The following is a 27,964-nucleotide window of genomic DNA, read 5'->3' on the forward strand; positions in this document are numbered from 1 at the left end:
TGTGTGTGTTTCTCTAGTGAGACCACTGGGCTAAAATTGAAGTCACACTGAGAATGTATAAAAACTCACTGTTCAGAAAGTATTAACCGTGGAGCTTGTTAAAAGTTCGCTTTATGATACCATGTCATTTATATGCCAGTGAGAGTGTAACATATATATTGCTGTGTCAAAATTATATGACACGTTGATATCAGACTGGTTTATTTCATATACACTGGAAGCTTGCATGTTGATGCTACATATTAAAATGTATAAGTCAATTTATTTATTTAGCCATTTAATTTTTTTTAGCAGATTCTGTATATAACAGATAGACATTTGCAGCAATATTTCCCATCTACCTAAGTGGAACTCATTACAGGTAATCCAATAATTTCCATGAAAATGTCATGAATTTGCTTGACTGACTGTATGTCCGTTTCTAATAGTTCATCATGGCAGTCGCTGCCATTAATATAAATCCATGAGCTTTAAATGAAACTTTTCCAGTTTGTGAGTATTCATTATGAGAAATGAAGTGCACAGTTCATCAACGTCCATGAAAACAAACCAACTTTCAGGTACTTTCAGCTCAAACAGCCCTTGAACATCTATAAACTGTTATGATTTGCAAGTGACAACTGACAACTCTGCACATTTTCATGAATATTCTTTCTAACGCAGCTTCATTCTCTTTAATTTATGCTTTTCATTCAAAGGAATTTATTCTGCAACCTCGTCCACATAATATTAGCATAACATTTTCAAATCATTTGGGCTCTGAAATTACGCCATGGGATAGCAATATATGAATATTAATGCATACATCCAAAATTCCTCTCTCTGCCACTTTGGTGGGCTCATTAACTCATTTAAAGTAAATCGGTTAATGCCTCTGTTAAAATAGCAGAGAGGAATTTCAGGCAAACTGTCAAATATTAGTATCCTAGAGCCTAGCGCCAGGCCTTTGAATCAGGAGTGGGGCTGTTTATGTGTTGGTTGCACCATGTGCACCAGCTCATGGGCACATTGGACCAGAAAGATGGGAAGAGACCTATAATGTGGGGTCACTGGCCCGTTTGCACATGATCTGTATCTCCATTGGGCCTGGGGCAAGTGCAGGAAGCTATGCCTGAAAGAGGTGAGGAGCTTCACATTGCTATTCAAATGACACAGAGGTAATATTATGATGCCTCTTGTATTTTTTTCCAGCCTGTATGCCAAGACCACATTACAACTGTGAGTACACTCCAAAAGTAATTCATTGGCTGTAAAGCGCTTTGAGACATACGGCAGTCGTGAAAGGTGCAATATAAATCCATGGGCCCGAATTTGATGGACTCACCGCCCAGTGCTGGCCACTGCCTCCAACATTCCTTGTGAAGATCCGGCCATTGCTACTTTTGATGGAGTGGACGGGAGGGGAGAGCCGCTGGGAACCGCCCGCTGATATCAGCGGATGGCCGAGTGGCATAAGTGGACTCCCGCCCGCCGAGATGCCAGATTCATGCGGGCAGGAGTCAGCGGGAGTTGGTGCCAGAATGGGGGTGGACCACTGGTTGGAGGCTGGACTGTCCCCAATGGTAGGTATGAAGATCCTGAAAAAAGGTTTAGTAAACTTTTTTTTTTAATTTTTTTTCACAGCGACTTACCTCAATGATGTCCCCTGAAGGTCTTCCACTGGATTTTTTTTTTTCCTGATGATTTAAATTTTCTGGTATTTGACCCTCCATACGCCCAACTCCATCCTTGGCAGCACTTGGGCGGCAAGCGCCTTTGCCGCCGAGAATGAGAGCAAACGCTCGTTGCTGCCCAGATTGGCAGTGTACGTTGCAGATTTGCCGCCCCCGACCTTCGAGGGACCTGGGTGATGAAAACCCCGCCCAAAGAACCATCAGGCACCTCAGCGGCCAGCGGCGGTCCTTTGGGCGGCACTTGGGCAGGCGGGGGCCTTCATCAAGTTCGGGCCCCAAGTCTTTCTTTTCTTTTACCACGCCATTTCCACATTAAATATTCTCTCTCTCTCTCTCACTCCCTTCCTCTCGCTCTCTCCCCAGTGTGCCTTTTTGCATACAGATTCCTCTGGCTACTGCTTGTTCCGATTCTATTTCTCTCTCTTTCTCTCAGCATCATTCCCTGAAATGTACATCACTGCACACATTAAGTGCTTCTAATGTTTTCTCTCTTTTTCTCAGTCCCATCCCTAAAACGTAACTTCTTTACCCAGAGAGTGGCGAGAATGTAGAACTTGCTACCACAAGGAGTAGTTGATGCAAATAGCACAGATGCCTTTAAGGCTAAGCTAGATAAGTACATGAGGGAGAAAGGAATAGAGGAATATTCTGATAGGGTTAGAGGATGTAGGGTGGGAGGAGGCTCATGCGGAACATAAACACTGGCATGGACCAGTTAGCCCGAATGGCCTGTTTCTGTGCTGTAAATTCTACGTAATGTCCAATTGCATTGTGACAAATACTTGATATATTAGGAAGCTTGCCATGAAACCGAAGTCACCAATTGCCACTCAGCCATATCAGAATATGTTAAAGAACTCAGTTACGATTTTGCATTCTTAGCAAGGCACATATGGGGAATTCTGCACTGAACATTCCTGATAGAAGCCCAAAGTCAGAAAATGAAGGGCTGGAATTTCAGCTTTGCTCATTTCGGGGTGGTCATGGCGGTGGGGCGGTAAAGTTTGCGACTGGAACAGTTTGCGCCTCAGTCAGCAAAATTGGGCAGCTGGGCCCCGAGTGTGGGGCGGGGTGCTAAGGGAGGCAATCCACACATCCATTAGGGCACTAGGCTGGCTGAGCAACTGAAATTCCAGAGCTAAACAGCTGGCCCAGGAGCGCTCTGTGAGAGGCCTGTGGGGGGGAGGAAATGTTGAAAAATCTCACCAAAAACATCCTTAATAAATAACACATGTCATCACAACATAAATCACAAAAAAAACCCACACTTACCTGAGGTGCACATCACTTACTTCACTGTAGTTGCTACAGCTCTGACCACCTGCTTTCACAGGCGGTCCCAGCACTGCGCTCTACAGAGGCTTTGGACAACGGCTCACCTCTTCCGGGCAGTAATGCTCCACGCCCCACCGAAACTGGCCCCGAAAACCCCAGCGGGGCGCTAAAAGCTGGCCGCCCGCCCGGAAGAGCTTACCGCCGCCATTGCCACCCCTCTGAGCGAAAACAGGCAGCAACAAGCCGAAAATCCAGCCCGAAGTGTGTGTGAAAGAACACCTTGTAGTTGTCGCGCAGTGAAGATCATGACCGTTGTACACCTTAGTGGATGGAATCTGCACTGTGACTCTGGGAGGAGCTCTTCAACCAGAGGGAGAACATGGTTGAAGACGATTCTAGTGATGACTTTCCCAGTGGCCGACAGCAAGGAGATTCCTCTGTAGTTGCCGCAGTTGGACTTGTCTCCTTTTTTGAAGATGATCACGATTACGGCATCTCTGAGATCTCCTGGCATGCACTCCTCCTTCCAGATAAGATAGATGAGGTCATGCATTCATGTCAATAGTGCTTGTCCGTCATACTTTAGTGCCTTAGCGGGGATTCCATCTGCTCCTGATGCCTTGTTGTTTTTGAGCTGATGGATGGCCTTTTCTACTTCGTGCAGGGCTGGGGTTTTGCTGAGATGGTGGCGGGTAGCATGCTGCGGAGTAGAGTCAAAGACACTCGTGTCAAAGGCTGAGTCTCAATTAAGGAGATCTTTGAAGTGCTCCTACCAGGGGGCACTGACGGCCTTGGTGTCCTTAATGAGTGTCTCCCCATTCTTGGCCAGCAGTGTGGTGGGGCCTTGGGTGCTTGGGACGGTGGTGGATTTAACTGCAGTGAAGAATCTTCGCACGTCATGGCTGTCGGCCAACTGCTGGATCTCCTGTGCGTTCTCCACCCACTATCCATTCTTTAGATCACAGGTTTTTTGTTGGACCGCGGCCTTCAGCCGTCTGTAGAGCTGCTTTGCTGCTCCTGAATTAGGTTGCTGCTTTAAGTCCAGAAATGCATTGCGCTTGTGGTTTATTAGCTCCTGGATCTCCTGGTTGTTCTCGTCAAACCAGTCTTGGAGTTTCCTGGCAGGCGCTGGTTATGGTGACCTTGAGGGAAGACCAGGTGCTGTGGGCACTCTGCGCCTTAGGGTAATCGAGGTTCGCCAGGTTGGCAGTGAGGCGCTGGCTGTATAGGGTTTTCTTAACTGGGTCTTTGAGTGCCCCGGCGTTGATTTTCACCGTGCGACAACTACAAGAGAAATGTAGGGAACAGCACCAACCCTTGTACATGGCCTTCTTTGACCTCACAAAGGCCTTTGAAACTGTCAACTTTGAGGGACTATGGAGCATTCTCCTCCGTTTTGGCTGCCCCCAAAAGTTTGTCATCATCCGCCGCTTGCTCCATGATGCCATGCAAGCCGTGATCCTGAACAATGGATCCACCACAGACCCAATCCACATCCGGACCGGGGTCAAGCAGGGCTGCGCCATCACGCCAACACTCTTCTCGATCTTCCTTGCTGCAATGCTCCACCTCACAGTCGACAAGCTCCCCGCTAAACTATAGAACCAATGGGAACCTATTTAACCGTCGTCGCCTCCAGGCTAGATCCAAAGTCGTCCCATCTTCTGTCATCGAACTACAGTACATGGACGATGCTTGCGTCTGCTCACATTCAGAGGCTGAACTCAAAGCTGTCGTCAACATCTTCACCAAGTTGTACGAAAGCATGGGCCTTACACTAGACATCGTAAGATAAAGGTCCTCCACCAACCTGACCCCGCCACACAGCACTGGCCCCCCGGTCATCAAAATCCATGATGCGGCTTTGGACAACGTGGACCATTTTCCATACCTCAGAAGCCTACTATTAGCAAGGGCATACATTGACAGCGAGGTCCAACACCACCTCCAGTGTGCCAGCGCAGCCTTCGGTCGCCTGAGGAAGTGAGTGTTTGAAGACCAGGACCTCAAATCTGGCACCAAGCTTATCATCTACAGGGAAGTAGTGATACCCGCCCTCCTATCTGGCTCAGAGACGAGGGCTATATATAGTAGACACCTCAAAGCGCTGTAGAAGTACCACCAATGGTGCTTCCGCAAGATCCTGCAAATCCACTGGGAGGATAGATGCACCAATATCAGTGTTCTCGATTAGGCCAGCATCAAAGCACTGACCACACTCGACCAGCTCCGTTGGGCGGGCGACATCGTCCGCATGCCAGACACGAGACTCTCAAAGCAAGCGCTCTACTTCGAACTCCTACACTGCAAGCGAGCCCCAATTGGGCAGAGGAAACTTTTCAAGGACACCCTCAAAGCCTTCTTGATAAAGTGCAACATTCCCACCGGCACCTGGGAATCCCTGGCCCAAAACCGCCCTAAGTGGAGGAAGAGCATCAAGGAGGGCGTTGAACACCTCGAGTCTCGTCACCGAGAGCATGCAGAAACCAAGCGCAGGCAGCGGAAGGAGCGTGCGGCAACCAGACTCCCCACCCACCCATTCCTCCAACCGCTGTCTGTCCCACCTGTGACAGAGACTGTAATTCCTGTATTGCACAGTCACCTGAGAACTCACTTTCAGAGTGGAAGCAAGTCTTCCTCGATCTCGAGGGACTGCCTATGATGATGATGAAAGAACACGCATGATAATAAGCATTCTAATAACAAAGCAATCATATTTTCTCAGTTTTTCAGAATTATTATTATAAATTACTAAGAACTAAAGAAAATGAGCCAGTGGTCAGTTGGGTTTGATAATTAATTACCCAACATTCCCAACACTAAAGTTTATTGTGTTATTGTATCAGTAACTGTGGAGCAACTTATCCTATTCTGCTCTCAAAACCTTTTCATTAACTGGATGTTAAAGAACATGTATATTTAAATTAATCAAGTCATTTTTATATAATTTAGATTATTTGTTAAGTTTTGGTCACAGATACTTTAAGATTCAAAATATGAGGTATTTTCCCCCTTTTATTTATGTTTGAAAATCGGATGAAAATAAATCCCTATGTGTATTTTCCCTCCATCCTCCAAAGTTATTCAATATTAACAAATATTGGCCTTGAAATTTCTTGGGTTATTTATTTAAAAAAAAAACTTTATTAGCTGTAAAACGCTTTGGGATTTCCGATGGTCATGAAAGGCAATATAGAAATACAAGGCTTTCTTTCTTTCTTTCTTTCTTTCGTTCTTTCTTTTGTTCTTTCTTTCTTTCTTTCTTTCGTTCTGTCTTTCTTTCTTTCTTTCTTTCTTTCTTTCGTTCTGTCTTTCTTCCTTTCTGTCTTTCTTGTGAGCTGAAGTATATTATTTAGACTGTTACACCAGTGCAGGTACTGAAGGAACTTTCATTCTCAAAGGTTCTGTCCTTCAGGAGATATTAAACAATGGCCCAATCTACCTGTTCCCATGGTTTGGAAGGATGTGAAAGGTTCCATGGCACTATTTTTAAAAAGAGGCAGGAATGTATTTTGATGTCGTGGCCAAAACTTCTCCCTCAATCAACGGCACCAAAAAACAAACCAGATTAATTGATCATTCATCTCATTGATGTGGGATCTTGCTGTGTGCAAAATGGCTGCTATATTTTGCTACACAACAATTGTTACTGCACTTCAAAGCAATTCATTGTATGTGAAGCGGTACTATATACCACTATGTGATAAGGCACAATAATCATGTGATAAGGCATTATATACCATCATGTGATAAGGCACTATATACCATCGTGTGATAAGCCACTATATACCATCATGTCATCATCAAAGGCAGTCTCTCGGAATCGAGGAAGACTTGCTTCCACTCTTGACATGAATCCTTAGGTGGTTGAACAGTCTAATACGAGAATCACAGTCTCTGCCACAGGTGGGACAGATAGTCGTTGAGGGAAAGGGAGGGTGGGACTGGTTTACCGCATGCTCTTTCCGCAGCCTGCGCTTGATTTCTGCATGCTCTCGGCAACGAGACTCGAGGAGCTCAGCGCCCTCTCGGATGCACTTCCTCCACTTAGGGCAGTCTTTGGCCAGGGACTACCAAGTGTCAGTGGGGATGTTGCACTTAATCAGGGAAGCTTTGAGGATGTCCTTGAAACGCTTCCGCTGCCCACATTTGGCTCCTTTGCCGTGAAGGAGTTCCGAGTAGAGCGCTTGCTTTGGGAGTCTCATGTCTGGCATGCGAACTATGTGGCCTGCCCAGCGGAGCTGATCAAGTGTAGTCAGAGCTTCAAGGCTGGGGATGTTAGCCTGGTCGAGGACACTAACTTTGGTGCATCTGTCCTCCCAGGGGATTTGTAGTATCTTGCGGAGACATCGTTGGTGGTATTTCTCCAGCGACTTGAGGTGTTTACTATACATGGTCCATGTTTCTGAGCCGTACAGGAGGGCGGGTATTACTACAGCTCTGTAGACCATGAGCTTGGTGACAGTTTTGAGGGCCTGGTCTTCAAATACTCTTTTCCTCAGGTGGCCGAAGGCTGCACTGGTGCACTGGAGACGGTGTTGAATTTTGACGTCAATGCCTGCTCTTGTTGATAGAAGGCTCCCGAGATAAGGGAAGTGGTCCACGTTGTCCAGGGCCGCACCGTGGATCTTGATGACTGGGGGACAGTGCTATGCGACGAGGACAGGCTGGTGGAGGACCTTTGTCTTACTGATGTTTAGCGTAAGGCCCATGCTTTTGTACGCCTCAGTAAATATGTCGACTATGTCCTGGAGTTCAGCCTCTTTGTGTGCGCAGACACAGGCAATGTCCTCATACTGTAGCTCGACGACAGAGGTTGGGATGGTCTTGGACCACCTCATCTCGCTCATCTGAAGGGAGGAGAGCATGCCGGGAGATCTCAGAGATGCAGTAATCATGACCATCTTTTAAAAAGAGACTAGTCCGACTGCGGCAACTACAGAGGAATCTCTCTGCTATCAGCCACCGGGAAAGTTGTCGCTAGAGTCCTCCTCAACCGTCTTCTCCCTGTGGCCGAGGGGCTCTTCCCAGAGTTGCAGTGCGGATTTCATCCCCTACGGGGCACAACGATCATGATTTTTGCAGCGCGACAGCTGCAAGAAAAATGCAGGGAACAGCACCAGCCCTTATATATGGCCTTCTTTGACCTTACAAAGGCCTTTGACACTGTCAACCGCGAGGGACTATGGAGCGTCCTCCTCCGTTTCAGATGCCCCCAAATGTACGTCACCATCCTCCGCCTGCTGCACGACGACATGCAGGCCATGATCCTTACCAACGGATCCATCACAGACCCAATCCACGTCCAGACCGGGGTCAAACCGGGGTCATCATCGCCCCAACCCTCTTCTCAATCTTCGTCGCTGCCACCTCACAGTCAACAAGCTCCCCGCTGGAGTGGAACTAAACTACAGAACCAGTGGGAACCTGTTCAACCTTCGCCGTCTCCAGGTCAGGTCCAAGACCATCCCAACCATCAAGTGATAAGGCACTATATACCATCACTACGAAAGATAAACCAGCAGCTCAGTTAACAAAGGACCAAAGACACCAAGCTGCTTCATTCTTAATTTCATTATTCTAAAAAGTTAACAATAGACAGCTAAAAATAACTAGTGAAAAGCCCTGGTGTCTCACATTTCCCTAGTCAGGTGCTTCTACAAAGTGGTTCCCCTGTGGCTGGGTCTTAGAAGGTGGGAAGCTGCTGAATTTCTACTATCACTATGAAAGTTAGAGAGCTGTGGATGCTCAGTCGTTGAGTATATTTTTTGACAGAGGTCGAATAATTTTTGGGAACTATGGGAATCAAGGGATATGGGGATAGTGCGGGAAGGTGGAGTTGAGGTAGAAGATCAGCGATGATCTTGTTGAATGGCGGAGCAGGCTCGAGGGGCCTACTCCTGCTCCTAGTTCTTATGTTCTTATATTCTTATGTTAAACCAGCAGCACAGTTCATGAATATTATCAATAACTGCACTACCAACTAAAGCAATTAAAAATTATAGGGGTAAAAATGCAGTATGGCCCGTTTTTGGGCACATAACTGATGGCCTACGTGCAATGCGCAGCTGACCCAGGAGCCCCGTGGTCACCCCCATTTTGAGCCTCAGGCCTTATTTGATTAAGGCTGGCACCTGTTGCGTCTCCATTGGCAGCTCGCTGCTTTTCCAATTTGAGCTTGCCTCACCAGCAGCGGCCCTCCAGTAAGTCCCGGTAGGGGGAAGAAGAACGGGGGTGGGAGGGGGTGCAATCTCATCTGGCAACAGCCCTCAGGAGTGGTGTGTGCCTGGAGGAGCACTCCTGGGCTTCCTGGTGCCAGATGAAAGGTTTTTTTTAAACGTACGTTTTGTTTCCAGCCGTATCTACTGTCCCTGCTCTGCTCAGGGCAGCCCAATTTCAGGAAGAAATTCTAAAACAGTTGTTAGGCCCCTCATTAACATATGCAAGGGGACCCACTGTCTGTTTTAGGTGGGCACCTGGGACGTCTGACAAGCTGCCTGATCCACTATGGGATCAGATGTATTTCAGGCATCTTTGGGGCACGGGACATAGGCCGGACATTGGTCCTTTTTGCCCCAGTTTTCCACTCAATAAATGGGAGCAACATTGTCCAATTTCTACCCCTTAAGCATTGAATAGCTTCTGCTATCAAAGCTGTTTTTAGTTCTGTGTAATTTGCAAACTCAATGGGTTCAGTTTGTCTGCTTTCAGAATCACTATGGGTTAGAACCTCCACTTTTTTTGCATGCTTATCGCCCACTTAATGCCCATTTTACCGCTGAAATGACATATAACGACCATGTATCACCCATTTTGACACAAAATGGAAACTGACAGGCATTTTTAGGAAACATATCGGCGAGCGTTACTTTCCTCATGTGCTTAACGCCAGGAAAAAATATTACCGCCCACCCAATTTTTGGGGACGGAATCATCAGGATGGGCGAAATCAACGGTCATAATATTGCCCATCATTATGTTCCACACTGATTTATTGCCGAGATTCAATATAAACACCCGCCCATTGTTTTTTGGCGTAAAGAGCATATTTACCGAAACTAGCGGCCATTAGATTGCCCAGTGTCAATTTCACCACTTCGCACACATATCGGCCACAATATCGCTCGCCCAAAAAAACGGCCAGAAAAAGTGGAACTAACCGTAATGAATCACAACGTTATGGACGCCATGTTTTAGATCACATGTCGCATCACTTAAAAGGTTACTGTGCTTCAACCTCGAAGGAGTTTGGATGTACTCTGCAGGTCGTTGGAGTTGATGTGAACATCTCGACAAACATCTTGACCATACAGTGACTGATTGGAATTGAATAGGTGCCTTCGTCGGGACATTCCTTGTTTGTGACCAATCGGTGGGAAACAGAGAGCTACCGCAATGGGGCCTGTCCTTTCTCACCTTCTCTTGGTGACCAATTACATGCAACAGACTCAACATCGCCGAAGGAATGCTCCACTGCATTATGTGCCCAATGTAAGCCATGACAGACAGATGAGGAGGACGTTACACCCCCCACAAGTACAAGGAGAAGCATTCTTTCCTCGACTTGCCTGACACCAACTGCCTTCGGAGACTGCACTTCCACAAAGAGGTTGTCACTGAGGTATGCCAATTCATAAGGGCAGATCTGCAGCCTGACAGCACCATCAGCACTGCACTGTCCGTCGAGGTCAAAGTCACTGCGGCACTGTCGTTCTACACCTCGGGTTCTTTTCAAGCCACAGTTGGAGACATTTGTGGACTTCCTCAGAATGCCACACATTGCTGCATTAGACAGGTCACTGAAGCCCTGTACGCCTGCAGGAGGGACTTGATCAGCTTCCTTATGACCAGGGAGGCACAGAGTGAGAGGGTTCTAGGATTCTCCAGAATTGCAAACTTCCCCAAGGTGCAGGGAGCAATAGACTGTACGCACATCGCGATGCGGGCAGCTTTTCAGGATGCAGAGGCTTTCAGGATCCGCAAGGGATTCCACTCTCTGAATGTCCAACTGGTTGTCGACCACCAGCAAATTATACTGGCAGTGAATGCTCAATTTCTGGGCAGCATCCATGATGCTCACATCCTGCATGAGAGCACTGTATCTGACTTGTTTAACAATCAGCCACAAGGTCAATGTTGGATGCTTGGTGACAAAGGATATGGCCTCGCCACCTGGCTGATGACTCCCCCTGTGTGGCACCCACTCGCGATATCGTGGAGAAAACCATTGGAGAGCTGAAGCAGCACTTTAGATGCCTGGACCACTCAGGAGGTGAGCGCCAATACCACCCTGAGCAGGTAGCTCAATTTGTGGTGGTGTGCTCCATGCTGCAGAACTTGGCTATCAGGATGGGACAAGAATTGCCTGATGAGTCTGACAGTCCACCTCACCAGAGAGAGGAAGGAGGACGAGGAGGCAGACGCTGACATCGGGTCAGACAATCAGGCTGACGCTGAAGCCATGCCCCCTGCCCCCCTTTAGACCGCATGGTGGCATGATAGCTGCAAGAGCCTTATGTCAGGAGCTCATCAATGATCGCTTTGCCTGAAAGAACGTTGGTGTTATTTACAAGGCTGACACATTGCTGGGTGTGCAGGTCATACATCAATGGTGGGCATCACCTTGGTGACAGATAAAGTTTAAGTTGATTGAAGTTAAGTGTGATTATAACCTTTGATGTTAAGGAATCACCAGCGTGTAACGGTGCAGCTATCTGAGCCAATGCGCTACAAGGTTTTGTTAAATAAAAAACATTTAAACCGACCATTAGTCTGAAATCATCAGTATTTCTGTACAAACCAACCCTCCCGCCCCCCCCCCACTTCTCCTCCCCACCTCTACCCCTTCACCTTCCCCTCCTGACTCCAAGCCACCTGGCCGAGGAGGTCCTCAGGCGATGCTTCATTGTGGGGAGGTGACAGCCGAAACGCTGTTTGGACGGATATGGGAGAGGATGGTCCCGAGGTGGGAATGTGCTCCGAGCCAGAAGCAAGATGTTGCTGCTGGTTCTCATGTGTGGTTGGCAATGGAGGGTGCGGCACCTTGGGGTGCAGTGCTGCACTCCGGGACCACTGGGAGCCCTCTGCCACCAGTGTTCCTGGCTACCAGCTCCAGGGCCTCCTCCATCCCTTCCATGTTATATCTTATTTGTTGGACAAAAACTCGGTGCCAACTATATTCTTGGTGCTTAGTAGACTTTTTGCTACTGGTGAATCTCCCTCGTGCCTCCCACAACAGCCAGAGAAGCACACACCACAGCCACACATGCTTTCAGTGCCTCTGAGCTCCCTGTCTCTCTGTTTCCTCTTCTGCGCATGTCATGATGAGCCTTGACCTCCTGAATCGCGGGAATCGAGCGTTGCCATGCGTTGCTAAGGACGGCAACACTTTACGGCAGAAGGTCAAAAAAATTTAACGCTACCGCCCATTTCATATCGCTCGCAGTAAAGCCCATTTTCAAAAATGGAGACTAGGTGTTTTGAGAATGGGTGACAAGCCGGCAATCTGAAAACACTTTTTTACCGCCCACGCCAGAAATAACGGCCATTTTTGAGCGATAAGCACACAAGTGGATGTTCCAGCCATATAAGTCTATTGAATATTCATGCAGTGGTGAATGTGCAGTGATTGCCTTGATAATTCTGTTTTTCTTATTTCAGTGTCTGTATTCCTGCATTTTGATGCAGACAGATGCATGTTTCTCCTACAACATCACCAGTTGCATAGAATACTGTCTGAAGTAGGGTGTAGAATATCTTCTTCAGAACTACAAATAATAATACAGGGTACTGCAATCGTAAAATTATTCCATGAGGCATGGCTCACTCACATTGTACCTTTACAATGTACAGATTGTCCACTAAAAAGATAACTTGCATTCCTTATGTTTATCATCAAACTTGACTCCAGTGTGCCTTTAAGAGGACAGAATTGCAGCACCTGGAAATAGGATAGGTAAGTGCTCTTGCATTACTCCCTTGCCATTTTCCACTGTTCTCAGCCAGCCAGAAATACCACTAGACTCATTTATAAACATCAAGGGGCTCATTTCCAGGTCATTAAGCTCATTAACTAGCTTGAATTCAACTTGCATGTAGCTGGACAGCAAAAAAATTTAGCTCCACGCTGAAAGTGGAAAATTGTATATTGTCCTCTTGGATTTTTTTAGCTGAATTTCCAACACAATGCCTCTTACTGTCCCATGATTAAAGCACTCTTCATTATATGTCAAGTCACTGGATTGAGCTTTCCTTTATTTTTAATTATTACATTTGTCTTATAATTTTTATAGACTGAAGACTATCCTAACACAAAACTCGGTAAAATTGCTCAACTGTGAAGTGATATTAGAGAGGAAAGGAGAGAAAGCATCATATTTAATATATACTGACAAGCTAGCTTCTTTAATCATGCTTATATAATAATGTTTGGGTACATTCTTTGGGGTTTATTGTACTTGCATGTTCAGACTTTATAAAATACACTCTTTTTCTGAGCGGTTTAATATTTGAAATTATATTGGTCTCAATCGATTTAAAATACTTAGTCAACGGTCAATGACGGAAAAATATAAAACCTGTCTCAGATGATCTCCAGTGAGGGTCCAGTGGTTCTGTAGGGCGATGCTAAAGGAGCTGTAGCTTGAGAGAATGATTTCCACCATTCCATCGAGTCTGCTGCACACGCCGTTGATCCATGTGGGTGTTTATTTGGGTCAGCGGTAACATCAGCATGAGGAACAAGGGCAGGTCATGTGGGAGATGATGAAGCAACAGGGGCAAATGCTGCTTGATGGAGCAGAGAAACAGTAGTTCAGCTCACATTGTTGCCTCATGCTGCAGTCTCCTCCAAGGAAGCTGAGGACTCTCCCATTCCTTCAATGTTCAATTTTGCCAGCTGCGCTCCTCCAATTGTGGGTCATGCGTAACCCTGATTTTACTCGCTTCACCATTGGCGGCCGTGCCTTCAGCTGCCTGGGCCCCAAGTTCTGAAATCCCCTCCCTAAACCTCTTGACCTCTCTATCCTTTTTAAAAGGCTCCTTAAATCCTACCGCTTTTGACCAATTTGCTCTTATATATCTTTATGTGGCTCGGCGTCAAATGTTGTTTAGCATTCTACAAAAATGGTGCAGTGGTTATTTAATATACAGATAATTATTTTTATAGCTATACCCTCGCCTCTGAGTCAGAAGGTTGTAGGTTCAAGTCCCGCAGCAGGGACTTGAGCACAAAAAAATCTAGGCCGAGAGAGTGCTGCACTGTCGGAGGTGGCGTCTTTCAGATGAGACATTAAACCGAGGCCCTGTCTGCTCTCTCAAGTGGATGTAAAAAATCCCAAGGCATTATTTCGAAGCAGGGCAGTTATCCCCCGGTTTTCCTATCAACATTTATCCCTCAATCAACATTACAAAAAAAACAGATTATCTGGCCATTATCACATCGCTGTTTGTGGGAGCTTGCTGTGTGCAAATTGGCTGCCACGTTTCCTACATTACGACAGTGACTACAATCCAAAAGTACTTCATTGGCTGTAAAGCGCTTTGAGACGTCCGGTGGTTATATAAATCCAAGTCTTTCTTTCAATTTGCCTGAATCTGGACCAGAGGCCAAGAACACAGTTTTCATTTTCTCCTGGGTTCTGTAAACAGATAATTTATTTTTTAAATGCAACTGGGGAGAACTTTACATGTAAGTACCTATCAGTGATTGTACTTAACTGTAGAGCTATCTGCCACTTCATTAATTTGAAGGTTGAAGGCTACGTCTATTGTGACGTTATGGAAATTCCAAGGCTGTCCATAGCATTTCGCTCCTGTCTATTGCTGGGTAAATTTAATGCTCAGTTCCTCCTGAGCCACCTCAACGGACCCAACATAGCCAACATTCTTCCCAAGTCTCTGAGGCTATTCTTCTGAGAGAAGCACTGTGGATATGATCTTTGTTGCAAGATCAATTCAGCAGGAATATAAGAACAAGACGTAGATTTGTTCACGGGCTTTATCAGCCCGCCAAAGATTGTTTTACATTGTGAGCAGACATGGACTACGGAAGCAGTTCGGCTGTCCTGACAAGTTTATCAGTATGATTCCGCAGTTACACAATGGGACGTCAGAAGGTACGGACGGCTACAATCAGGGCGATGTCTGATGCTTTCTCCATCACTAGTGGAATCAAGCAATAATGTGTTCTGTCACCCATCATGTTTGGCCTCTTATTCCTTGCCATGCTAAGGAAGTCATGTCAGATCTCCTGGAGGAAGTGTAAGGCCAGTTCAGGATAGACGTAAAGCTGTTCAACTTAAGCAGGTTATAAATTAAAGAAACCATCATTCATGAGATCCTGTTCACTGATAACTGTACTCTGTGTCAGCCCTGGCTCAGTGGGTAGCACTCCCACCTGAATCAGATGATTGTGGATTCAAGACCCCCTCCAAAGACTAAAGAACATCATCTAGGCTAACATTCCCAGTGCAGTACTGAGGGAGTGCTGCACTGTCGGAGGTGCCGCCTTTCAGATGAGAAGTTAAATCGAGGCCCTGTCTGCCTTCTCGGGTCGGCATAAAAGATCACACGGCAATATTCGAGGAAGAGCAAGGGAGTTCTCCCCAGTGTCCTGGTCAACCTTAATCTCTCAATCAATGCAAGAAAACCGATTATCAGGTCTTTTTTCTCCCAGTGGTGTTTGTGGGACCTTGCAGTTTGCGAACTGGCTGCCATATTTTCCCTAAATTACAACAGCAACTACACTTCAAAGGTGCTTCATTGGCTGTAAAGCACATTGAGACGCCCTGAGGTCAGGAAAGGTGCTATATAAATGTAAGTCCTTTCCTTTCCTTTATATGATGCATGCAGCAACCATTTTATCTGGAATCGAACTGGTGTGTTTTCCTTTGAAAAATACCCTATGTGATGTTGTTTTAATCTCTTAAGTTTTGACTCTAGCAATACAATAAGAAAAAAATCAACACGGGCTAAAATCTACTTTGCCATAATATCACACTGACTTTTTATTTTTATAAATGGAGGTGAATTATCAGGGGCATGTGCACTTTGTAGACCTTCAGTGGGTTGTTGCAGGAAGAAATGAAGACACAGTAATGCGTTTGTTAGAGTGCTGGCACCCCTTGGTCTAGGTCCTGGATAATTGGAGCACACTTCACTCTCTCTAAAGCTTGAACCAGCTATGGAAGTCTAATTTCAGGTGATCATTCTTCTACCCCTGCCACAGCATCAAAAAGCCTCTAATCAAAGTCACAAATTACATTCTCTGTGACTATGACCACGCTGCACCATCCTTCCCTGTCCTCTTTGACCTCTCTGCAACCTTTGACACGGTCAACCACCCCATCCTCCTCCATCCTCTCTTCTGTTGTCCAGCTCAGTGGGACTGCCATCTCCAGCCTCCACTCTTACCTATACAATCATAGGCCCTGCATCTCCAGCAATGACTTCTCTTTCTGCCTCCACACCTATTATCTCCGAAGTTCCCCAATGCTCTATACTTAGGCTCCTCGTATTTCTTATCTTCATGCTGCCCCCTTGGTGACATCATCTGCAGTCCTGGGGGTCATCTTCCACCAGTATGTTGATGACAGCTTCTTCACCACCTCATTTGAACTCTCCACTGCCTCTGTGTTGTTAGACTGCTTGACTAACATTCAATCTTAGATTAGCCACAATTTCCTCCTGCTAAACATTGAGAAGACTGAATCAATAATCTTTGGCCTCTGCCCAAACTCCACATCCCTATGACTGATTCTCCCTATTCCCTCAATCTGAATCAGACTGTTGTCTTACTTGATCACAAACTGAGCCTCTGATCCCATATCCTCTTCATCACAAGAAACACCTACTTACACCTCCATAACATCACCCTCTTCTGCCGTTACCTCAGCCTATTTGCCACTGAAACCCTCATTCATGCCTTTGTCATTTCCAGACTTGACTATTCCAATGTTTTCCTGGCTAGCCTCCGTTCCTCCACCCTGCTGCTTATATCCTATTCTGCTCACCCATTGTGCCGAAAATTCTGGCCACGAAGTGCGCACGGATCTGGCGAGGCCTTACAAAAGCCGATTTTCGAGGCGAGATGCGTATACACTGAAAACCAGCTTTTCGGATCTGTCAAGATTTCTCTTGACAGATCCTTCACATTCCTGGATTAAGGACATCCACGCGGGAGAGATTGGACTATTTGTCCAACTCATGCCCAGCAAATGTCCTTCAAACTTTTACACCTGATAAAAGCAGGTGTATAGCTTACTTTTGCCAGCCTAAGAGTTTTAAAACATATAAAAATTAAACGTAATCATTCATTTTTATGTTAAAAATCCTATCCATTAAGGTAAGTTTATTTTTAACTCAAGTAAAACAAATTAAAAAGTATATATTTTTTTCTAAAACATTTAATTACATTTAATTTCAATTAATTTTATATGTGAGGTGTTTTTTAAATTTATTATACTGTGTTTCTTGTTTTAGGAGGGTTTCTCATTGATGGTAATGGGAACTCGCACAAACAGAGATCCCATTTTTATCAATGAGAATATTACCTTGTGATTGGTGATCCAGGCCCTCGTGACGCCAGCATTTTCGTACATACAGGGAAGTCATGTCCCCATACGCTGCGCATCGAATGAAGGCGTCCGATCGGAATCGAAGGTGCCTCCGTGGTCACCAGGTATTTTCGTTAAAGAAATTCGGGTCAGAGGCATTCGTCCGAAGGAAGCCTCTGACCATAATTCTCCTCCCATTATCTATGCCTATGCTAACCTATATTGATTTCCAGTCCACCAACATCTCAAATTTAAAAAGATCATCCTCATGTTTAAATCCCTTCATGGCCTCACGCCTGTCTATATCTGTAAACTCCTCCTCCAGTCATTCAAATATCTCCTCTGTGAACTTTCCATGCTTCTGACACTGGCCCCTGTGTATCCACCCCCCTCCTTTCACCCCACCATTGGCGACAATGTCCTAAGCTGCCAGGACTCACGCTCTGGAATCCCCTCTCTGAACCTCTCCACCTTCCTCTCCTCCTTTAAGACTCTGGTTAAAACCCACCTCTTTGACCAAGCCTTTGGCCACTCCTCCTAAAATCGACTTCTTTGGCTTGGCATCCAGTTTTCGATTATGCCTCTGTGACGTGCTTTGAGATATATTTCAATGTTAAAGGCGTCCTATAAATGCAACTTTTTGCTGTTGAAAAAAGAATGGATCAATAATTAAATACATTCAAGTATACACCAAAACTAACAGATTAAAAGGTGAAATTCTGGAATTTATTATATTATTCCAAAATGTTTTACCTTTCCCTATAGTCTATATTTTTCCACTTGGTAGATTCCTTATGATTGGTGTTAAGGGTTCAAGAATGTTTTACCAGGAGCTGCTTTATCAGCTAAAGTACTGGCAGAAGCTGGGGTCTCAAGCAGTTTGGACTTTCTTCACCTTCTCCTTCTATTATTGTGTCTTTATGATTGACCACTTCATCCTGATGTGGGTGAGGGCTACTGGATATGTGTTAGCCCCGCTGACACATCTCTGATTTGTAAAGAAGAAAGAATTGCATTCATATAGCACCTTTTACAACCTCCCAACCAGGATGTCTCAAAATTACTTATAGCCAATGAAGTACTTTTGAAGTGTAGTCACTGTGGTAAAGTAGGAAACATGACGGTCAATTTGCACACAGCAAGGTCCCTCAAGCAGCAATGTGATAATGACCAGAAAATCTGTTTTAATTATGTTGGCCAAGGGAGAAATATTGGCAAGGACACTGGGAAGAACTCCCTTGTTCTTAAATTATATTGCACTGGAGCATTTTGTTCAGTTCACCCATAAAACATACCTGGCCCATCCATGGCCCCTGAAACCCATGATTGTACACATTAAGCTCAAATTAACCTGAATGCTTATTCCTAGCATTCATTTAAACAGCCTCTTTATAAAGGTCAAGGTGTGCTTGCTTGTGTTACTATGGAAATTTGAACACAATCCCAAATATAGAGGTATGTAAATAGGAATTCGATTCAAACCAGCATAAAATGCAGTATGGGTACCTGCAGGGTTCAATATATGTGGTTTAATTAATATTCTACAGGAAATACAAACAAAGTCAAGCTGCACTGGTTCTCGTAAAATCATGGTATCGGTAATTTTGCATATGGTGATTTTCATTATCAAGAAACAACGTTCATTGGAGTGCTGTAGCTTGGTAAGCTCCGACTTTAATCTAACTTACCTGACAGGAACAGGGCAAGCTTGACTCTGAAGCCTGTTTAACACCCCGTCCACTTTTACTCACCATTTACTTCAAGCGGGCGGGGGTGTAAATCGGGACTCTGAACCCAAACACACCCCGTTCCCACCGGGCAGGTTAGGTTAAAATCGGGGCTACGTTACCTTTAAGCAATACACATTTTCTCCCATTGCATGAGGAGCCAATTTTATGTTCTGAGGTAAACCATAGCCATTGAAATCTTGGACATAAACCAACATTGTGCTACATGCCACACAGGAGAACTCACCAAACAATAACGGCAGCAAAGGGAAAATGGTGATGCTTCATATGTCCTTACTATGCAGTATAAATGCACACGAAGCCCATGCTTGACAGAAGGTCACTCTGTGACCAGTTACCTTTATTACCAAGACCTCAAGTGATGAAGATGGGTGGAGCTTCCCCTTTTATACCTGAAAGTCCAGGTTAGGAGTGTCTCCCACAAGTTCGCTCCTTGTGGTCAATGTTCTCAAAGTGTACAACTTGGGTCAGCTTATACATGGGTTACAATGACAGTTGAATACATGACATCACCTCCCCGCCAAAGTCTTATTGGAATCACAGGTTAAGTCTCTCTGGTGGTTTACGCTCCCTTGTAGAGCGCCTGAGTTGGGGCTCTGGTTGCTGGGCGCTGGCCTGAGTGTCTGCTGTTTGCGGTGCCTCAGGCCTGTCCGGACTGCCCACAGTGACTGGGCTCTCCTCCACTTGGTTCCAGTGTTCGGTCACCTGTGCTGGAGTAAACTCTACGTCGTGTTCTTCCTCTGCTTCTTCTATGGGGTTGCTGAACCTCCTTTTAGTTTGATCCACGTGTTTGCGGCAGATTTGTCCATTGGTAAGTTTTACTACCAAAACCCTATTCCCCTCTTTGGCAATCCCCTCAGTGCCTGCGAGCCATTTAGGCCCTGCAGTGTAATTAAGGACAAAAACAGGGTCATTGACATCAATACATCACTCCCTCGCATTCCTGTCATGGTAGTCACATTGTGACTGACGCCTGCTCTCAACAATTTCTTTCATAGTTGGATGTATAAGGGATAACCTGGGTTTGAGCGTCCTTTTCATTAGCAGCTCTGCGGGTGGAACACCCGTCAGCGAGTGTGGTTGGGATCTATTGGCCAACAGGAGGCGTGATAAGCGGCTTTGTAGGGAACCCCCTTGGATTCTGAGCATCCCCTGTTTGATTATCTGCACTGCTCGTTCCGTCTGGCCGTTTGACGCCGGCTTGAACGGTGCCGTTCTGACATGGTTGATTCCATTGCCTGCCATGAAGTCCTGGAATTCAGTGTTTGTGAAGCACGGGCCATTGTTGCTGACCAAGACATCCGGTAGACCATGGGCGGCAAACATTGCCCGTAGACTTTCTACCGTGGCAGAGGATGTGCTTGAATTTAAAATGGCACACTCAATCCATTTGGAGTAGGCGTCTACTACAACCAAAAACATTTTTCCCATGAAAGGACCTGCGTAGTCCACATGGCTGCGTGACTGTGGCTTGGTGGGCCAGGACCAGGGGCTAAGGGGGGTTTCCCTGGGTGCGTTGCCCAGCTGAGCACACGTGTTGCACCTGCGAACACAAAGTTCCGGGTCTGCATCTATCCCTGGCCACCAAACGTGTGACCTGGCAATTGCCTTCATCATGACAATGCCCAGGTGCTCATTGTGAAGTTCTCTGATAAACACCCCTCTGCCCATCTGGGGCATGACTACTCGGTTTCCCCACAATAGGCAATCGGCCTGAATCGAGAGTTCATTCTTGCGCCTATGAAACGGTTTAAATTCCTCAGGGCATGTTGCGTACGTCGCTGCCCAGTCCCCATTCAGGATACATTTCTTAACTAAAGACAGTAGCGGTTCTTTATTTGTCCAGACTTTAATCTGACGGGCTGTCACAAGTGAGCCTTCGCTTTCGAAAGCTTCAACAGCCATGATCATCTCAGCATCATGCTCAGTTGCCCCCTCAGTAGTGGCTAGTAGGAGCCTGCTGAGTGCATCGGCACAGTTTTCAGTGCCCGGTCTGTGCTGAATTGTGTAGTCCTAGGCGGCTAACGTGAGTGCCCACCTCTGTATGTGGGCCGATGCATTCGCATTTATGGCCTTGTTGTCTGCCAAAAGGGACGTTAGGGGTTTGTGATCTGTCTCCAACTCAAATTTCCTGCCAAACAGGTACTGCTGCATTTTTTTTACTGCATATACACATGCTAGCGCTTCCTTTTCTACCATCCCGTAGCCCCTTTCTGCCTGGGACACACTTCTGGAGTCATAAGCTACCGGCTGTAACTGACCATTGGCATTCACATGCTGCAACACACACCCGACCCCATAGGACGACGCACACACGTTAAAACAAGTTTCTTACATGGGTCATATAACATTAACAATTTGTTGGAGCACAACAATTTGCGTGCTCTATCAAAAGCCCTTTCCTGGCTGTCCCCCCAGGCCCAATCGCGACCTTTGTGTAGGAGCACGTGTAGCGGCTCTAACAGCGTGCTCAATTTGGGAAGAAGGTTACCAAAATAGTTCAGGAGCCCCAGGAATGAATGCAGCTCCATCGTGTTACGGGGTCTGGGTGCTCTCTTGATCGCTTCCGTTTTGGACGCAGTAGGTCTTCTACCCTCCTCCTCAGGAATTCTACCTCTGGAGCTAAGAAGACACACTTCGCCTTTTTCAGTCGTAGCCCTGCCCGGTCCAATCTGCGTAGCACCTCCTCCAGGTTGTGGAGGTGTTCTTCAGTATCGCGACCCGTGATGAGGATGTCGTCTTGAAAAACCACCGTCCTTGGAATCGACTTGAGGAGGCTTTCCATATTTTGCTGAAAGATCGCGGCAGCTGAACGAATCCCGAACGGACATCTATTATACACAAACAACCCCTTGTGTGTCCTGATGGTGGTCAGCTTCTTCGACTCACTCGCCAGCTCCTGGGTCATGTAAGCTGAGGTCAGGTACAATTTTGAAAAAAGTTTGCCACTGGATAGCGTCGCAAAGTGGTCCTCCGCTCTCGATAGCGGGTACTGGTCTTGGTGTGACACGCGATTGATGGTGGCCTTGTAATCGCCACATATCCTGACCGACCCAACCGCCTTGAGAACCGGCACGATCGGGCTCGCCCAGTCACTGAATTCGACTGGCGAGATGATGCCTTCCCTCAGCAGGCGGTCCAATTCGCATTCTATCTTTTCCCGCATCACGTACGGCACCGCTCTGTCCTTGTGGTGTACTGGCCTGGCGCCTGGGTTTATGTGAATCACTACCTTGGCCCCCATGAAAGTGCCGATGCCGGGTTGAAATAATGAGTCAAATTTGTCCAGGATCTGTGAGCATGATACTCGCTCCACAGAAGAAATTGCATTGACATCACCCCATTTCCAGTTCATGACAGCAAGCCAACTCCTCCCCAGTAGTGCGGGACTGTCCCCCGGGACAATCCAGAGTGGCAACCTGTTCTCCGAATCTTTGTGGGTCACGACTACCGTGGCGCTGCCTAGAACTGGAATGATCTCCTTTGTATATGTCCGTAGCTGTGCATCAATCGGCAATAATTTTGGCCTCCTGACCTTGGACACCCATAACCTTTTGAACTGTTTGATACTCACCAGGGACTGGCTGGCCCCCGTGTCTAGCTCCATTAATACTGGGATGCCATTGAGGAGCACTTTCATCATTATCGGTGGCGTCCTGGTATATGAACTGTATATGTGCTCCACATGAACTCGCTGAACTTCAGCTTCCAGCGATTTCCCCCAGTATTCATTTGGCCTCGTAGGGCTTACATCGGACCCGTCCTCCTCGTACATCAACCTGGCTGCAGGCTTCCTGCACATACGCGCCAAGTGACCGCTGACGTTGCGGTTTCTGCAGGTATATTGCTGATACCTGCAAGCTCTGGCTGGGTGTTTGCCTCCACATCTCCAGCATAAGCTGGAGGCCCCGTTGTTGGAAACAAAAGGTCCATTCCCAGTCGATTGCCTCTGACTGTCTCTGTGACTATCCTTAAGCGCACCATTGGCCGCATTGTCCATTGCGATGGCATGAATCGCCGTTCAGGTAGCCATTGTCTCTGTTGAATGCCCCCTTTGGGTTCAACTACATGCTGGGGCATGTCCGATTGCTCTTGTCTGCCTAGAGAACTGTGTGCTGCGTTAACAATGTTGACTCCCTGGTCGTTTGCCGCATTTGAGCCAAGATTTTTGTCATACATCATTCTGGTCTCTTCCTCCCCGCTGATATAAATGTCTGAGCTATCAGGCCCGCTGCTTCCAAGGTCATTCTCGCGCGGTTTAAATCCCAGTTTTTCGTCGCCAATGATATGTCCTTACTATACAGTATAAATGCACACGAGGCCCATACTTGAGAGAAGGTCACTCTGTGACCAGTTACCTTTATTACCAGGACCTCAAGTGATGAACGTGCGTGGAACTTCCCCTTTTATACCTGAAAGTCCAGGTTAGGAGTATCTCCCACAAGTTCACCCCTTGTGGTCAATGTTCTCAAGGTGTACAACTTCGGTCAGCTTATACATGGGTCACAATGATAGTTGAATACATGACAATGCTGATGGACAAGTGCTGTTTCCCTCATTGCCCAAGAATGCACAGGCACTTTAGTCATGACTAAAACTGCCAACCACAAACTGAAAAGCTCAGATCTGGGCGAAATCAGAAATAAAAATTAAGCCTGGGTAAATCTTTGTCTTTACCACCTGAGTGGCAATTTGGAGCACTGAATCATCTGCCCATTATAGAACCCACCCGATTTTCAGCAATACTGCCCAGGTGGTGATGACATAGGAACAGGAGGAGGCCATATTGATCCTCAAGCCTGTTTCACCATTCAATTAGATCATGGCTAATCTGTATTTTAACTGCTTCTGCCTGCCTTATTTCCATCACCCTTAATACCCTTACTTAATAGTGATAGTTTACCCCAAGCGACAGCTTTTGCAATCTTGTAGCACACTCACAGCCATCTGTTTTTTTTCCCTCAATAACCCAGAATCATAATATTTGCAGCACAGAATGAGGCTAATCAACTCATTATGCCTCTGCTGGCTGTTTCCAAGGACAATTCAGAGCTAATGCCACTGCTCTGCTCTCTTCCAATAGTCCCATATCTTCCTCAGCTTCAAATATTTATCTACTTTTCCCTTAACTGACACCATGGACTTTGCCTCAACCATTCCTTGTGGTAAATCATACTGTGTTCCAACAATCATGTGCGTAAATAAATTTCTCCTCGCCGCTCTCCTCACTTTCTTACAAACAATTTTAACTTGATGACCCCCTTCTCACTGATTCTCCAATCAGAGGATATAATCATTCTCTATTCATTTTATCAGAATCCTTCATCATTTTAAAAACCTCAATTAAATCTCCTCTTCAGCTTCCTTGCTTTAATGGAAACAGTGCCAGTCGCTAAAGGGGTTGAAATTCAGCCGGAAAGCAGCGGCCACGGGGCGGTGCCAAATGGCCACCGGCTTGCGGCGGACTGACCGACGCTTGCAAAATTTTACGGGGTTTTATCCAACGGTGACCATATCCGACCCACTGCTGCCGAAGCCTCCTAAGTGCATCATCAGAGCATTCACCACCAATGTCCTGCCCTGGAAGCGAAATTCAGCTGAGAAAGTCATCCGGCCATTGACCGGTGCCCCCGACAGGTTTTTCTGTCGGTGCACGGTGTGTAAAATGGCGGTGCGGCTCCCATTCAGGGAAGGGCGCACTGCCACGGCCGCCACCTTATTTTTTTTGGAGGCCGACTGCCAGTTCGGCCCAACAATTATGCCCCCGGGTTCGGCCGGGCCACCAACAGGCAGCCTGGCACCCCTTCTTGGGTGCCAGGCCGTTTGACCGGCCGAAACCCTCACTGATGGCCCAGTGGACTGAACTTAAAAAGATGCAGAGCACACAGCGGCTCTCCCCTTTAACTGAAGGGGAGTAGACATTGTGACGTGCCAGCGCGATGACATCACCAACCCGGCGCTGATGACTTGCAGTGCCGGTGACTCGGTCCCATCTCCACTTCCACCCGGCTAGTGGCGGTCAATCTTTTCCACCCCCAATAAAACCAACTTCCGCCCCGCTCGGAAAAAAATTATAAAAAAGCTCAATTTCGCAAGATGGGCCACTGCATCCATTGCGGTGGCCAAAACACAACAAAAATGGTAGGTGCGATCTGTTTATGGTGAGGGGTGAATTTCAGCCCCAAAGTCTCTCCTCATAACTCATTCCTGGAATTATCCTAGTGAATCTACACTGTGTGCTCTATACTGCTTTTACATCCTTCCTATAATAGGACTCCCAGAACTGCACAATTTACCTTGTACAAATTTATCATTATCTCTTTGCTGTTGTACTCTTCGGTTCTATTGTAAAACCCCAAAACGTTATTGTCCTTTTCATGGCTTTATCTTCCAGCATTTACATTTGAAATAAATAACCCCCCAGAACAGGTGGGTTTGTGTCAGGTGGGAAGTAAAAACGTGAAACATTTCAAACAGGAGTCAAGCCCTCCTCTAACCCACCCACTTCTGGTTTTAACGGAGTGCGATGAGGAGTGGGTGACCTATCCGCCCTCAAGAGGCAGGTCGGTTGTTGAAACTTTTTAAGGAGGATGTGTGCCTTCTATTTTTAACCCATGTTGACTAGATTTCCCAAGCCTCCGGAAACCTGGCAGATAAAAGAAGGGCTGGATCCATCGGTTCAGTGCTTTTACAGCACTGCTTGTGGAGCAGGAAGAGCAGATGTGTTTCCTCGTGGCCCAACAAGGAAACCCTGTAAACACATCCCACCTCCACGATCTCCCCCAGAATCTCCCCCCAAATCGCGACTCCCCAGATCTCCCCAGAACCTGTGTGCGATCTCCCTCCTGCAAATGCCAGTATCCCCAGTCCCAGAACCCAAGTAATCATACCCCTGTGATCTGTCAGCATCCCCGAACTTCCCACATTCACCCGACTACCCCCTCGCGATCACTCCCCCTGCCAAGATCACCCCTGACCACCCCCTCACGATCACTCCCACCGCCTCACGATCACCTCTGAACCCCCCGCTCCGTGATCACCTCCACATTCTGTTAGCATCCCCCGACACCCTCATGATCACCCTAGAGCTCCCTCGCGGCCACCCCCAACCCCCACGATCACCTCGTCCCTCCACAATCACTCCCAACTCCCATGATCATCTCTGATCCCCCCCCGCGACCTTTCCTGATTACTTCTGACCCCCACTGCGACCAACCCCAAGCGTCCATGATCACCTCCGACCCTCTCCGTGACCAACCCTGACCCCTCCATGATCATCCCCTGCGATCTGTCAGCTTCCCCAATCCCTGCTCTCACTCCGAGACCCATGTTAACCCCGATCCCCACCCCCGCAATCACCTCCGACCGTGTCTTCCTGACACCCCCGGTGGTCACACCCGACCCATGTTCCCTGTAATTGTTTTTGGCCATGCGCTGGCCATTCAAAATAGCGCGCGAGCGTGGTTTTTATATTGAAATGCCGGCAAACCGGTTGCCTGGAGCAGTGCGCAGCCATGTGGCTGCACACCTTGCAGGGAACACTGTCCCTGATCCCCCCACAATCACCCCTGACATCCCCGACGATCACCCCGAACCCCCCCCCCCCAACCAACCACGCTCTGGCCACCCACCCCCTGCCGGTGATCTCTTCCCACCCCAAGCATCACTAAACTTAGCCGCTCCTTGGTTGCAGCCTTTCCCAGAGCCTTCCTCGCTTGATAGGCCTGTCAATCAGGCTGGCTTTCGGATGGGGAACCTGTTAAAAAACAAAATTGCACATGCCGTGAGGTTAAAACTCCATACTACACATTTGGGTTTCCCGATCATAACTCCTCCCCCCACCCACTCCAAAACTCTGCCCCTGTGAATTTCGAGGACAATGTATTTGCATGCTCCGTTTACCTGCACCCCTTTTCCGCTGCGTGTGGATGCCTTTATTTGCAAGCAAATGACGTGCTTCTGTTTGCTATTTTATCAGCATCACTAACCCATTTAAAATTAACAGGTTACATCAGATTAGGTTAAAATAGCATTTGTCCATGAAACATTCATTCGCTAAAACAACAACTACAACAACAACAAGCATGGTCCATGCAGTAGGTTTTAAGGAGAGCCTTAAAGGAGGAGAGGGAGATGGAGAGGCGGAGAGGTTTAGGGAGAGAATTCCGGAGTTTGGGGTACGTAGACCTGGCCACCAATGGTGCAGTGAAAGGGAGGATGGGGGATTGCAATAAAGGCCAGAGCTAGAGGAATGGAAAACTTCATGGCAGGGGGTGGATGGGATGGGATTATGGGAAGGGTAGTATTGCCAATGATAATCTCTAATTCCTCTAATTGTATCTCTTTTTGCCCCAACGTCAATTCAGCTATTAATTCTTGCATCCTATCTGGATTTCAAATGCTAAGGCTCCCATGACACACTTTACTGCTAGTTTGGAGGGCAGGTCACTGATCCTCACTCCGAATCAATCACCGACAGCATGACTCTCCATACATACCTTTATTTCAAGTTTTATTTAACAATGTCTGCATTACTTATTTTCCCAATCACCCTATTTGCCCGTTTTATCGCAGGGCTGTATGCACACCGCATGCAAATTGATGATAAATTTTGAAAATTATACAGCAGTGGGCAGTCTGAAACCCTAATGCTAAAAGAGTTAATTGTTTTTTGTGTCTCAAAAGATGTTCTAATTGCAGGGCTTTTATTCAA

This window comes from Pristiophorus japonicus, chromosome 1 (genome assembly GCF_044704955.1).
Source record: "Pristiophorus japonicus isolate sPriJap1 chromosome 1, sPriJap1.hap1, whole genome shotgun sequence".
NCBI classification, from domain to species: Eukaryota; Metazoa; Chordata; class Chondrichthyes; family Pristiophoridae; genus Pristiophorus; species Pristiophorus japonicus.